Below are 12,784 nucleotides of genomic sequence, written 5' to 3' on the forward strand. Positions count from 1 at the left end.
GCCCCCTTCCTCCTAGTGGGTATAGGACAGGGATTAAATAGAAACACATTGTGCTGCGGGGCAGAACAGACGCTTGGCTCACAGATTTGTGTTCTGGGAAGAAGGGCAGGGTTGTGGGAGGCTGAGGCGTATAGCTTCCCAGACGGGGGTGATTTCTTAATGTAAAGGATGCAAAACCTGCCCCACAGGTAGCAAAGGCTGAGCAGGCAATGGTTTTCAGCAGCTCCTCTGCCAACACTGTCAAGTGACTAATGTCGGTCTTCTCCAACCCTCCTGGCACCTCCCTTTCTGAGCATTTCTCCAGCCTCCAGCTTGGGGCACCCCCCCTTTCAGATGCCCCTGGCTGCTCTAAGTCCCTCACCCCACCCAGGCTTACTTGCCCCCAAATTACTTCTCACAAATGACAGTGCTTACCCTCGCGCCGCCGTCGCCAAGGGCTGGCCTTGATACCAACGTATGATTGCACAAGAACACTTGCATTGTCACAGAGCAGTTTATTAATCCAAAAGCCTTCCAGTAGCGGGGCAGGGAGGGGGGATTCATGAATGAGATACTTTAACAAATGCAAAACTAGGCAGCCTCCCACCTGAATTAACCCACTGAAGAGTAAAGCAAATGGAGTTTGGCAGAAAATAGCATATTCCCCAAACTGTCCCCTTACCACACTCTGATTTGGTAAAATGGAGATCACCTCCCACAGAGAGAGGGATTGGGGAGTGCTCCAGAGATGATGAGTTTCCCAATGGAGACACATTGCAAGGATATAGGGTTTGGGGTGGGGATGTCCGAGCCATCTCTACAGTGTTGGGCTCCGTTTAATGGGTTTTATGGGGAGCCTCTAAAAAGCACGTTGTGTTCCGCTTTTAAATACCTTCCAGTTCTTGGATTCTTTTGAATTGAATTTAGGGGGTCCCCTGCCGGCAGGGGAGCAGCTCCAACCCTGCAAAGTGGGAACCTGACCTCCTAGGCAGCAACTAGTATCAACCCATTGGAACCCAACTCCCCTGGGTCCAGGCTCTGTGACACTTTCAAATCACTGCATCCTCACGACCCCTCCAAGGGGTAGAGACACTATGGCCATTTTACAGGTGAGGAAATGGAGGCTGCAAAATGCAGCACGACTTGCCTAACATCCCACAAAGGACAAATGGCTCCAACCCAACTTCCCTGACTTCTAGTCTGACAAGATTCACAATATGATCTCACAATTTATATTCTGTTCAGATACAGTAAGAACTGAAAAAATCCACTGAATCCCTATCCTCAAGGAAGAAAATGATCTCAAAGAAGCTGATAGGGACGTGGTGCAATTCCATGGATGGATCAGCTACCAGGGCAGTGCTGAGCGGTCACCAGCAGGGGGCAGAGACCCGCCGTTCTGGACTGCATCCTTTCAAAGCCCTTATAATACAGGGCTGGGAAGAAGTTCTTTTCCTCGCGAGCTGTCTGGGGGCCAGAAGCCATTCTTTCTCTTTTCTGGAATGAAACCCAACAAAGGAGCAGAACACGAGCCAGTGTGGTCTGCTGTGGGGACTGCTTTCAGGCAGGGTGCATCCGAGAGTGGGGGGCATGGAAATAAAAGCTTTTTTCTTCATGGTCTGGACCTCAGAAGGCCAAGTGGCAGCCCAAGACATTGGAACACACACAGGATTTGTTTACACGTCATCCAAGATTCAGGTCCTCCTTCTGCCATTTTCTTGCTTGGGATTTGATTTCCTTCTCTGCCTCCACTTCTGCACCTACTAAAAGATGGTAATAACTGCCTCGTTAGGAGTGTTGGAATAATCAAGGTAAAAGCACGTGGCAAACTGTTAAGTACACGTGAAAGTTAGTTGCATTCTCAGACTGCCAATTCCAGCGTCCGTCAATAGCATGGACACGGGAGGCAAGGTGGCCATTTAAAGCCCATGCTGAGGGTGCTATGGTACGCGCCTGGCGCTGAGCCTGGCTAGGGCACCTGTGGCACGGGGACAAGAGAGAAAGAAATGTCACTACCCCCGTTCTCTGTCTGGGGTCACCCTGACCTCTAGGCACTGTGCCTCGGGCTGGTAAGCTTGGCATACTTCAGATGGGCTTCTTGGCCCCTGGGGGTCTCTGGCCTCAGAGAAGGGCCCGGAATCTCCCTGGGCAGCAGCTCAGCGACTGCCCTCCCGTGGTCCCCGGATCCATGGGCAGAACCCCCTCCAAGATCTGCAAACTTGGAACTGAACATGCAGTTGGGGAGGCTGAACCAGGAGAGACCCCAAGACCCCAGAGCCCTCTCGCTGCTCATCACCCCACCTTGGGAGCACTTACCCTGGGGACCTGCATTTTTTTTTAACTTCTTTTATTGTATAATATAACATACATACATAGCAAAGAAAGAAAAAAGCAATAGTTCTCAAAGCACTCTTCAACAAGTAATTACAGGACAGATCCCAGAGTTTGTCATGGGCTACCATACCATCTCAGATTTTCCCTTCTAGCTGATCCAGAACATTGGAGGCTAGAAGGAACAAATATTTTTATCATCACTTATTTTTTTGTATGGGAAAAATAACATATATACTAAAAAACAATAAATTTCAAAGCACAACAATTAGTTCTAGAACAGGTTTCAGAGTTTGGTATGGGTTACTAATTCCACCAGTTTAGGATTTTACTTCTAGCTGCTCTAAGATACTGGAGACTAAAGGAACTATCAGTGTAATGATTCCGCAACCATGCGCCATCATCACCTTTGATCTTTCTATCCCACTCTTTAGGGGTATTTGGACTATGGCCCTTCTAAATTTTTCACATTGGAAGGGCCTGTCACTAATATGGGGTAGGGAGATGGGACTATCTGATGTTCTGGAGAGGCTGGGCCCTCTAGGTTTCAGGACTTATCTGGACCCCTAGAGGTTGCAGGTTTCTGGCAAGTTACTCTTTGTGGAGTCTTATGTATTGCCCTAGGTGTTCTTTAGGATTGGCTGGAATGGTTTTGGTTAGGATTTGACAAGTTACATGGGGCCCGCATTTTACAGTTCTGCATGGGGTGCCATTCACTTTTATGTTTGCTATTTTGTTCATCAGGCCAGCAGTCCTGAAAAGCTGATAGGAGAGATATCACTTTAACCCCAGTGTTGTTTTCTTTTCTTTTTAAGATGAAAAAAACTCTCAGCAAGGTTAAGTAATCTACCCAAAGTCACATAGAGGCTGGAAAAAAAATTCAACTCCCCCAATTCTAAAGACCTAAAGACATTAGTTTGTATTCATGCTTCCACCAGCAGAGATGTTCTCCTATCCATTCTCTCTTTATTTTAACTTCCAGTATAAAAAATAAGCTTCTTGATTTATGACACACTATCATTGCCAGACTGTGTAAGGCCCCCCTCTTGTTTTGTTTTGTTTAATTTATTTCAGCCCTGCAAAAGCAGAGCCTCCAAAAATGTTGTACAATGTACATGACTGTACGCTATGTGATTGTCAGTACTCCCAATATGATCCCAGAGTGGGCACCCACTCCCATTTGTCTGGTGCATGCCTTTAGAATACTTACAAACCCTTGAAACAGAGGGCCATTTGGTGTGGGTGTGTGTTCTATGTTCACTCAGTGGTATTGTGCTCTAGAATGCCTCTCTCTTACTTTCCCTCTCAAGTACCTTGTTTTTACTATCTAGTCATGTTGAGTTGTGGGCCCCTAGTCCTGGCTCCGGTTGCTGCTTAGTAAGCCGTGACATAAATCCACCCTTTTTTACTGAACCCGTTCCCTTGCAGTGGGCCCCTAATTTTCCTCAATTCCTTATTGACCAAAGCATTCTTGTACACGTTCCTTTATGATCCTGTGTACAGGTTTTTTTTGTGTGTGTGGCACATACCCAGGAGTGAGATTGCTGGGTCCAATGATGTATGCAAGGGTGATTTAATCAAAGTTGGCCAGGTTGCTTTTTTTTTTTTTAAATTTTTTTAGTATGTTGTGTGGCAGCGCCACATTTCATTATTTTTCCATGTGAATATCCCATTACTGCAGCACCATTTGTTGATTTTTGTTTGTTTGTTTGTTTTGCTCATTTGTTTGTTTTGGGAAGTGCATGGACCAGGAATCGAACCCGGTTCTCCCGCATGGCAGGCGAGAATTCTACCACTGATCCACCCTTGCACCCCCTCAGGATGCGTTCTAGATTGGCAACACCACTCTCCATTCCCAGTAGAAGTGCATATGTTCTCCCAAACTGCCAACACTCAGGTTTATCTGATGCTGCTATCATTAGTGATATATCATGGTGTGCTTGAGAACTTCTAGCCCCAGAGCTTGAGGTTCTGAAGGGAAATCCCAGGTGGTGACGTGGAGTCCTTGATTTAACCCTGTTTCTTCAGCAAGGGCCAGGATTGCCCAGGTCTGTCTGTGGCTATTAAGATCACTGGAGTGGAATTTCTGGGGCCCAGGGCTGGTTTGCAGCTAGACGGAGAAGAAACTCTATTTTGGTGATTCCGTCCATTCTCTGGCCTTTCCTCCCACACCCTCACCCAATCCCATGTCCTTATACTGTATTTCTCCACTCTAGCCATATTGAGTCCCACTTCCGGCCTTCCCTGCTTGTGACAGGGCTTCAGACCCTGAATATGTCCTTTCTCCCTTTGTCCAGCAAAACTTCCTTTCTATATTCCAAACTTCATTTGACTAAGCCCAAGCTGGGGGATTCGATCTAAAGTTCTCCTGGATGATATAGACCTGCTTCTCCTAAGTTATATTTCTGCCTTTCAACAGGGGCATCCAAAGTCTTAATTCAAAGGAGTCACCAGTGGTGGAAATGTCAGGTCTCCAGGCAGCTTGGTGGAAAGGGAGGGAAGGGGTATGTTCCAAACCCTTTAAATAGCCCCCTTTGGCAGTGATATAGAACATTGAGAAGTATTCCTGTGGTTTCCAAGTCTCAGGCATTTTCCTGGATGAGCATTTCTCTCCTGGACCTGGTCTATGGGGTCACCAGAATTATCCCCCCACTTTCAGCTTCTCTCAAAGGACATTCCCACCAAACTCTGAACCTTGATCAATTAGGGCTATTTTCTATCATCTCCTTTGTTTGTATGTTTAAGTAGGTCTCATGTCCTTCCAATCCTCCTGCCTTTCTGATCTTCTTTCCTACAAATCTCTCTTTCCTATAGAAGCTGTATTTAAGAGGTTTCAAGAGATCCAAGATGAGAGTGAGTAAAGGATAGAGGGGGGTTCAAACCCAGCCACCTGGGCTCCTACCTGCCATGCATACTAACCCCCAAGGCACAGGAAAGTTTATTGCACCCCACCTGTGTATAATTATGCCAATCTGCCACCCTATGGGAGACCCAGAATCACTGCTAAGCCACTCACCCTTCTTCCCTATCATTGTGTCTGGGCTTCACCTTTTGCCCACTGAGAAGGTTTGAAGGAATTAGAAGACCTTTCAAAGAAATGTGTACTACAAGTGAAGGCACCAAAGCTACATAACAGGTAAGTTATGTTTCAGTGATAGTAAGAAAGGTTGAAGAGAGGAGAGCAAATAGAAGAGGCTAAAACGAGGGGTCTTATGGAGTGATTGGAAATCTTAAGCACATGCAACACAAAAGAAAATGAATGAAGATTCAGTGCCGTTAAGGATACCAGTTCTCCCCAAATTAATCTATAAATCCAATAGAATTTCAACTGAGGTCCAACAGGGGCTTGTTTTGGTTCGTTTTTTGAGGAATCAGGCAATCTGATCCTAAACTTCATTTGGAAGAGCAAAAGGCCAAGAATAACTGAGGACCAATTTTGAAAAAGGAGACGGTGGAAGAATGTGCCCTACCAGATAGCAAGATTATTAGAAAAATACTTAGGAGTTATGACAACGTAGACTGGGCAGAAGAGATCCTGGCAACTGGCCCACATGTGTTTGAAAGCCGTACATGGCAGTGATGATGCCACACATCAGAGTGGAGAGGCTGAACTCTTCAATAAATGAGTGCTGGCAACAACTTTTATCCCTATGGCGAATGGAAAATTAGATTTCTGTGTTAAATCAATCCCTGAAAACAAAAAGCAAAACTTTAAAACGCACCATGAAAATATAGAAAATTTCTTTATGACCTTAAGTTAAAGGAGATTTTAGACAGAACAGAAATTAAAAGATAAAAAAGGGGTGATTTTGACTACATCACACTGAACTTTTGCACAACAAAGGACAACATAAAGAAAGTGAAAAGCTACCGCCTGGAAGAAGATACTAGAAATGAACACAACATGTAAGAACTTCCTCCAATCAACAAGAAAAACACAAATAAGATATGGGAGGGACAAATAATGTGAATGATCGAGTCACAGAAGAATAACCCCAAAAGGGAAAAAAAAACCACACAAAAAACTGCAAAAGCTGCTTACTCGCTCTATTAATCAGAAAAATGCAAATCAAAATAACAATGAGTTCACACCCATTACATCGGTAAAAATGTGGACGTCGGTTAATGACGTTAAATCATGAAGCTTCATTCACTGATAGTGGGGCTGGAAATTGATACAAACACTTCAAGAGCGATTTAGCAAAAACTAGTAACATATCCAGAAATCCCACTCTTTGGCATATAGTCTTGCACGTGTACACAAGAAGACGTGTATTAAGCTATTCACTGCAGCACCAGAGACAGCCTACATGTCCACCAGTGGGGATTCGGATAACTGAATTGTGTTGAAATCACACGATGGAATACAATACAGCTTGTGTCTGCATAGATAAAAGTCACAAACTTAGTGCTGAGTGAGAAAAGCAAGTGTCAGAAGATTATGTTACTGCACATAGAAATTTTAAAAGCCTGCACAGTAATACTTGATAATGTTTATGGATATATAAAAATGTAATACAATATAAAAGTCCTTATGAGAATGATTCGCGTTGCATTCAAAGTAGTGCTTTGCTCTAAGACAGCAGGGAAGGGGGGACGGGGAAAGAGGGGAGCTCAGTTGTGTCTCCACCGTGGAGTTTCTTTGAGGTGGAAAGACCCGAAGCAAATAAGGCCATATGTTAATATTTGCTAAAGCTGATGTGGCTAGCATTAATGCTGACTACCAAAAATCTCTTGGCCTACCCAGGGCCACAGTCAGATTGCATGTCCCCATCTACTTTGAAGTTAGGTGTGGCCAAGAAAATGTGAAGAAAAGCGACTTGTGTTTTTGGCACAAAAGCCTTGGCTACCATGGAAACCCAGAGACAAAGCTTCCCTCCTCCCTGGTCGCTGAGCAAGTACCATGCAGAGCAGACAATGCGAGTCCACCCAGGGAGGAAGGTGCATGAGTGAGAAAGTAAGTCCTTGTTGCTTTCTGCCACTGATATTTGGGGATGTTTGTTATTGCAGCCCACCATGTCTGTCCTGATTGCTACAGCTGGGAAGTGCATCCACAGGTGGTTACTGTATCAGTCTCCCCTGATCTTACCTATATGTAGAAGCATTACAAATAAATTCCAAAAACAATTCATAAATTGGGCTGTGTTAATATTTCTCAGCTCATGATTCACTATTACTGGTCTGTGCAAGGCTCCTTGCTCATCATATACATTTTAAAAAACAATTTTGTCACACTTGGGATAGAACATCCTGGTAAGGAGATAAATGATGGGCTCACATTCCCAGCATGAGCCCAGATTTCCCGCAGCACTGTATATGCTTCCCTCCATCAACTTGTGGGTGCTCGAAACCTCATTAGAAAGGCTTAGCTCTTCTCCAGAATCACGGCAACAAGAACTGTGATGAATGTAATGGGTTCCGATCATTGCAGACTCTACGGCCTTCAGAAAGAAAGACTCGTTCTTGGTTCCCTAAGGCATCTTAAAGGGTAGCCCGTGTCCCAGGGAGACACTTCCCTAACCGCTTAGAAATAGCACCTGCCCTTCACCCCCACCAACCAGCAAGGATTTCTCCAGCTGCAGTTCACCTCCCGTAGGAGAGTCAGGAGAACTTTCCCACAGCTCTTGGCTCCCAGGTTCCTTCTCAGAGCTCCCTGCAAGACCCTCCTGGATTAAACCCCCCCAGAAAGAGGTGGGGAGAAGGGCAGAGGGGTGGACGAAGCAAGGGAAACTGGTACTCTTAGCCGGCTCTGTTCCATGCTGTGCCGCAAAACCCAAGCGGTCTTGGAAGTCACCGTGAAATGTGATACTTTTGAGAAGTTCCGCGGAAAGAATGACATCATGATCAACCGCTCTCCCCCCCACCGCGCCCCGCCTTTTTTTCCAGTGGGAGTGAGAAATAAATAGACTGACACATTTTCCAGTCAGGGAGTGATGCTGGAGAGCCAGTTTACCTTGGCACAGGGGCTCAGGTGGGGCTGTGAGAAACCTTATCTGTGCTTGCCCAGTAAACAAGGAGCCCTCAATCTTCCCGGAGGCTTGGCCGCTGGGCAGGTAACCCAAGACGCAGGTGAGCTAGGGCGAGCCCTGGGCTGGCCAGAGCCATGGCAGGGTCCATCTGGCCAGCGAGCAGGCTGCGGTGGGTAAATACTGCCTGAATTTGATTGACAGAATCTTTTAGTGATGGTTGGTTGACAAAAGAAATGCCATCAAACCCACCAAATTCAAAGGTAAAATCCACGTCCCTTAATTCAATGACCCTCAAACTGTGATGTGCCTGATGTCATCCGAAGTCTCCTTAAGATACAGATGCTGATTCAGGGCCTGGAAACTGCACTTCTAAAATGCTCAGTTGATGTGGAGGCTGTTTGTCCCTAGATCACACTCTGAGCTGTGAAGTTTCAGGGTTCAGGCAACCGTGTGTATTTTACATGGTCAAAATGACCATTTCATGAGCACTCACTCTGCTACAGGAGCTGTACTGGGCATTTTCTGCTTGCTCCCTCTTTTCCTTCTCATACTAACTCTGCAAGGCAGGTGTAATTATCCCTGCCCTCCTCCTTTGCAGCCAAGGAAACTGCAGTCAAGAGGGGTTAATTCATGCCGTAGACATGCCTTTTCAGAGCGACTTCTTTGCTACCTTCTCTCCCCTTCCCTGTGAAATATTATTTCCCTTCAGGGAAATAACCCAAAGACAAAAGGTAATATGCAACCTGTGGTGGAGAGGGGCGTGCCCCCCTTGGCACCTGTGAATGAGTAATTCCTTCTGTACAGAATCATCAAGGCCAAGCACAGGAATCCAGGAACCCGTGTTTGACCCCGGACCCCCTGCCCTCAGCAGACAGAGTCACCCAGAAACTCGGCTGAGATTGTCTGATTTTCAAATCCCCTGGAACATGCAATTTGAGAAAACTCAATACCCAGAAGAGATGCTCTGATGTGTCAGCTGGGAAAGAATGCCCCTAAGCGCCCCTCAGGACTGCAGGAGGGAGAAAGCGCCCCAGCTTGCAGAAACCCCGAAGCGAAGGCAATTATAACCCGACCCACCCAGCTAGAGATATTCAAACGCCTCAAAGAACTCCGATTTGCCCTCGCAACACCAGGCAGCTTCCAGGTACAGGTTTGCATCGCCTCTGGATTGCAGCGACCAAGGTGGCCCTACAGGCACAGCCTGGCCACGCGATGTGCAGGGAAAGGGGGAGCAGTGTGAGACTTCCCCCACCGCCACCCCCACCCCCAGGCCGTCGGAAGACCTGACCTTGCGGCTGCTCAGTGGGTCAGGTTGCTCCGTGTTCATTAACGTTCTAAACTCACCCACACTGGTCCCAGCGTCCAAACAGGCCAAGTCGCGGTGGGTGATTTGTCTCCCAGGGCCAGTAGACCAGGGCCAGCCCTTCTCGAGAGCCACAGCGACTTTTCCATCCCCAGAAAGTTCTTACATGGAGTAAAACACAGCAGCAAGTGTTAAGACAGATCAAAGGCCCCTAAAGAGGACATACATATATATTTTAAATAAATAATATATTAATTATAAATTAATAATTTTAAAATTGTATTTAAATACTATTTAAATGTAATATATTTTTAAAATACTTTAAAATATTTTTATTGTAAACAGCAAACAAACATACAAACATTCTGCTTGTTTCAGTTTGGTTTTTATGTTTTTGTTTTTGTTTTTTGCACGGGCAGTCACCGGGAATCGCATACAAACATCCTTGACATACATTCAATACATGGTGTACAATCAATGGCTCACGATATCATCACACATCATCACCATGGATTCATGGATTCATCACCATGATCATTTTTTTTTAGAACATTTGCATCTGTCCAGCAAAGGAAATAGAAAAGAAAAAAGAAAAAACTCATATACGCCATACTCCGTACCCCTCCCTCTCATTGACCACTAGTATTTCAATCTACTCAACTTATTTTAACCTTTGTTCTCCCTATAATTTATTTATTTATTTATTATTTATTTATTTATTTATTTATTTCGCATGGGCAGGCACCGGGAATCGAAGTAGAGTCTCTGGCATGGCAGGTGAGAACTATTTGTTTATTTTCATCCACATTTTTCACTCATCTGTCCATTCCATATATAACAGGAACATCAGACACAAGGTTTTCACAATCACAAAGTCACAATATAAAATTATATCATTATGAAATCATCTTCAAGAAACATGGCTACTGGAACACAGCTCTACAGTTTCAGGTAGTTCCCTCTAGCCACTCTAATACACTATAAACTAAAACAGAGATATCTGTATAATGTGTAAGAATAACCTCCAGGATAACCTCGCAGCTCTGTTTGAAATCGCTCAGCCACCGCCACTTTATTTTGTCTCATTTCTCTCTTTCCCTTTTTGGTCGATAAGGTCTTCTCAATCCCTTGATGCCAAGTCCCAGCTCATCCCAGGATTTCTGTCCCATGTTGCCAGGGAGGTTTACACTCTGAGTCATGCCTCACATAGGGTGGAGGGCAGTGAATTCAGTTGCCGTGTTGGCTGAGAGAGAGAGAGGCCACATCTGAGAAAGAAAAGAGTTCTCTGGGGGTGAAGAGGTCATATTTAATGTTGTTGGTTATATAGTACATCTTTCCAGAAAGTATTTGAGGTAGTTTACAAAAATCACATAAAATAAAGTTTAAAAATAATGAGAGAGAATATAGACGGAAGAGAAAAGAAAAGATGAAAGCAGTAATACCCGGTATGGTTAACACTTATTGTGTGCCGTAAGTTTCCTTGGGCTAAGTTACCTGCAAATCAAGCTCAGATCTCTGAACCTGCAAAGCAAAAGTGCAAGAACAGACCTACAGAATTCACTGGGCTCATGCTATAAAACTGAAAGCGGTTAGTTGGAGAAATGCATGTCTGTGCCTGAGGCTGACGCTCCCATGGGGCCTCCTAAGGGAGAATCAGAAGACATGATGGAATCTGATGAAGAGCAGCCTTGGTCACGTGACTGCAGAGTTTGGGGAGGGTGTGTGCTGTAGCATCCCCAAAGGCAGGCTGATGGCTGGGCCAATGCGAAGACTAGCGAGAACAGTTATGGTGTATTCCAAGAAGATGCCTGCTGAGCTGGCTCAATCCCAGGATAGAAGTCAGAGGAAAGACATTGCTTTGGAAAATCTGATGGGTCAATCTCTAAGGCCGCTCCGGGACTCTGAATCCTGTTTTCTCCCCAGATCGTCTGCTGGCCTCATTCTCCAAGCCTTGGTTCCTTTGAGGAGTGAGTCCCTAGCGCTCCCCGCAAACCTGCAGGCTTTATGGGACAAGACAAGGTCACAGCAATGTAGCCTAGCCACAGGCTTGGGAGCCACGGCTGTCCATCACGACCCACTTTCGGAACTTAGGACAGGCAACTCTTCTCTATGGGTCTTATTTCTGTCCCTGCAAAATGGAGAAGACAGGCTAGGGTCTAATCCGTCATTTCCCTGAGGATTCTGCCACCTCCGGTGGTCTGTAATGCATGGCAAACTGAAGACAGGAAGTGAAGCAGTTGCAAGCTTTGGGATCTGTGGTGGGCATGGGACTGAGCTGTTCAGATTTCCCTTCAAGGAAAGACCTGCTGCCCAGCTGCAGGAAGTGCCTGAGCAGAGGGCCTCCAGCTGTCAGCTCCATCACAGCTGGCCTGTACTGCAGAGAGCGCCTCACCCAAGACGGTGTCTTCCCCACCATCTTGAACTGAGTGAGGTTAGGCATTTTGTCCTGATGCAGTACACTCTGGCAGGCAATATTTGCCCCAATGTTCCCTACAGAATGTAGATCCCAGACCCTATCTCAGCATCTGCTCCTGAAGAACCCAACCTGAAGTGGGGTCCAAACACCCATGATACTTCTAACCCTCAGAACAGAAGTTACAGCCATCATGAGCCCAGGAGCTAGAGAAACAACTAGCAAGCACTGCGTGACAGCACAGGGAGCCAAAGCTGCAACTCCTTGAACAGTCATTGCATGGAAGCACCAACTTTCTAGATAGGACCCTCTTCTCCCTCTTGACTTTGCTTTTCCAGCAGATGACCCTGTCCTTCTAGTTACTCAAGCTCAAGAAGTTCAAGCTTTTCCTGCTCCCACCTCCAAATAGTTACTAAGTTCTGAAGCTTCTGTCTTTTTGCCTTGCCTCTCGTCATCCTCTGCACCTCCCATTAATACTGCCTCCCTCCAGAGCCATCCCTGCTACCCTCCACTTTCACGTCTGTCCCCCCTTTCTCTAATCAGATGATTATCTCTGGCGCAGGGGTCCCACCACTACGATGCCTTCCGGGGGCTTCCTAACAGACGCCGCATCCTTCCACGGGGGAAAAGGGAATGGTGTCCTAGTGTGACACCAGTCCCAAACTCCTGCCTCCTCTGAAGTCACTGGGGGGTGTCGGTTGCTGCTTGGGAGAAATACCCAAACCCAAACAAAAGTGGTAAAGCAATGTGAATTGGACAATAAGTTTCTGTTTGGATTGAGGTCAGTCT

The sequence above is a fragment of the Tamandua tetradactyla genome, chromosome 17 (genome assembly GCF_023851605.1).
Source record: "Tamandua tetradactyla isolate mTamTet1 chromosome 17, mTamTet1.pri, whole genome shotgun sequence".
NCBI classification, from domain to species: Eukaryota; Metazoa; Chordata; class Mammalia; order Pilosa; family Myrmecophagidae; genus Tamandua; species Tamandua tetradactyla.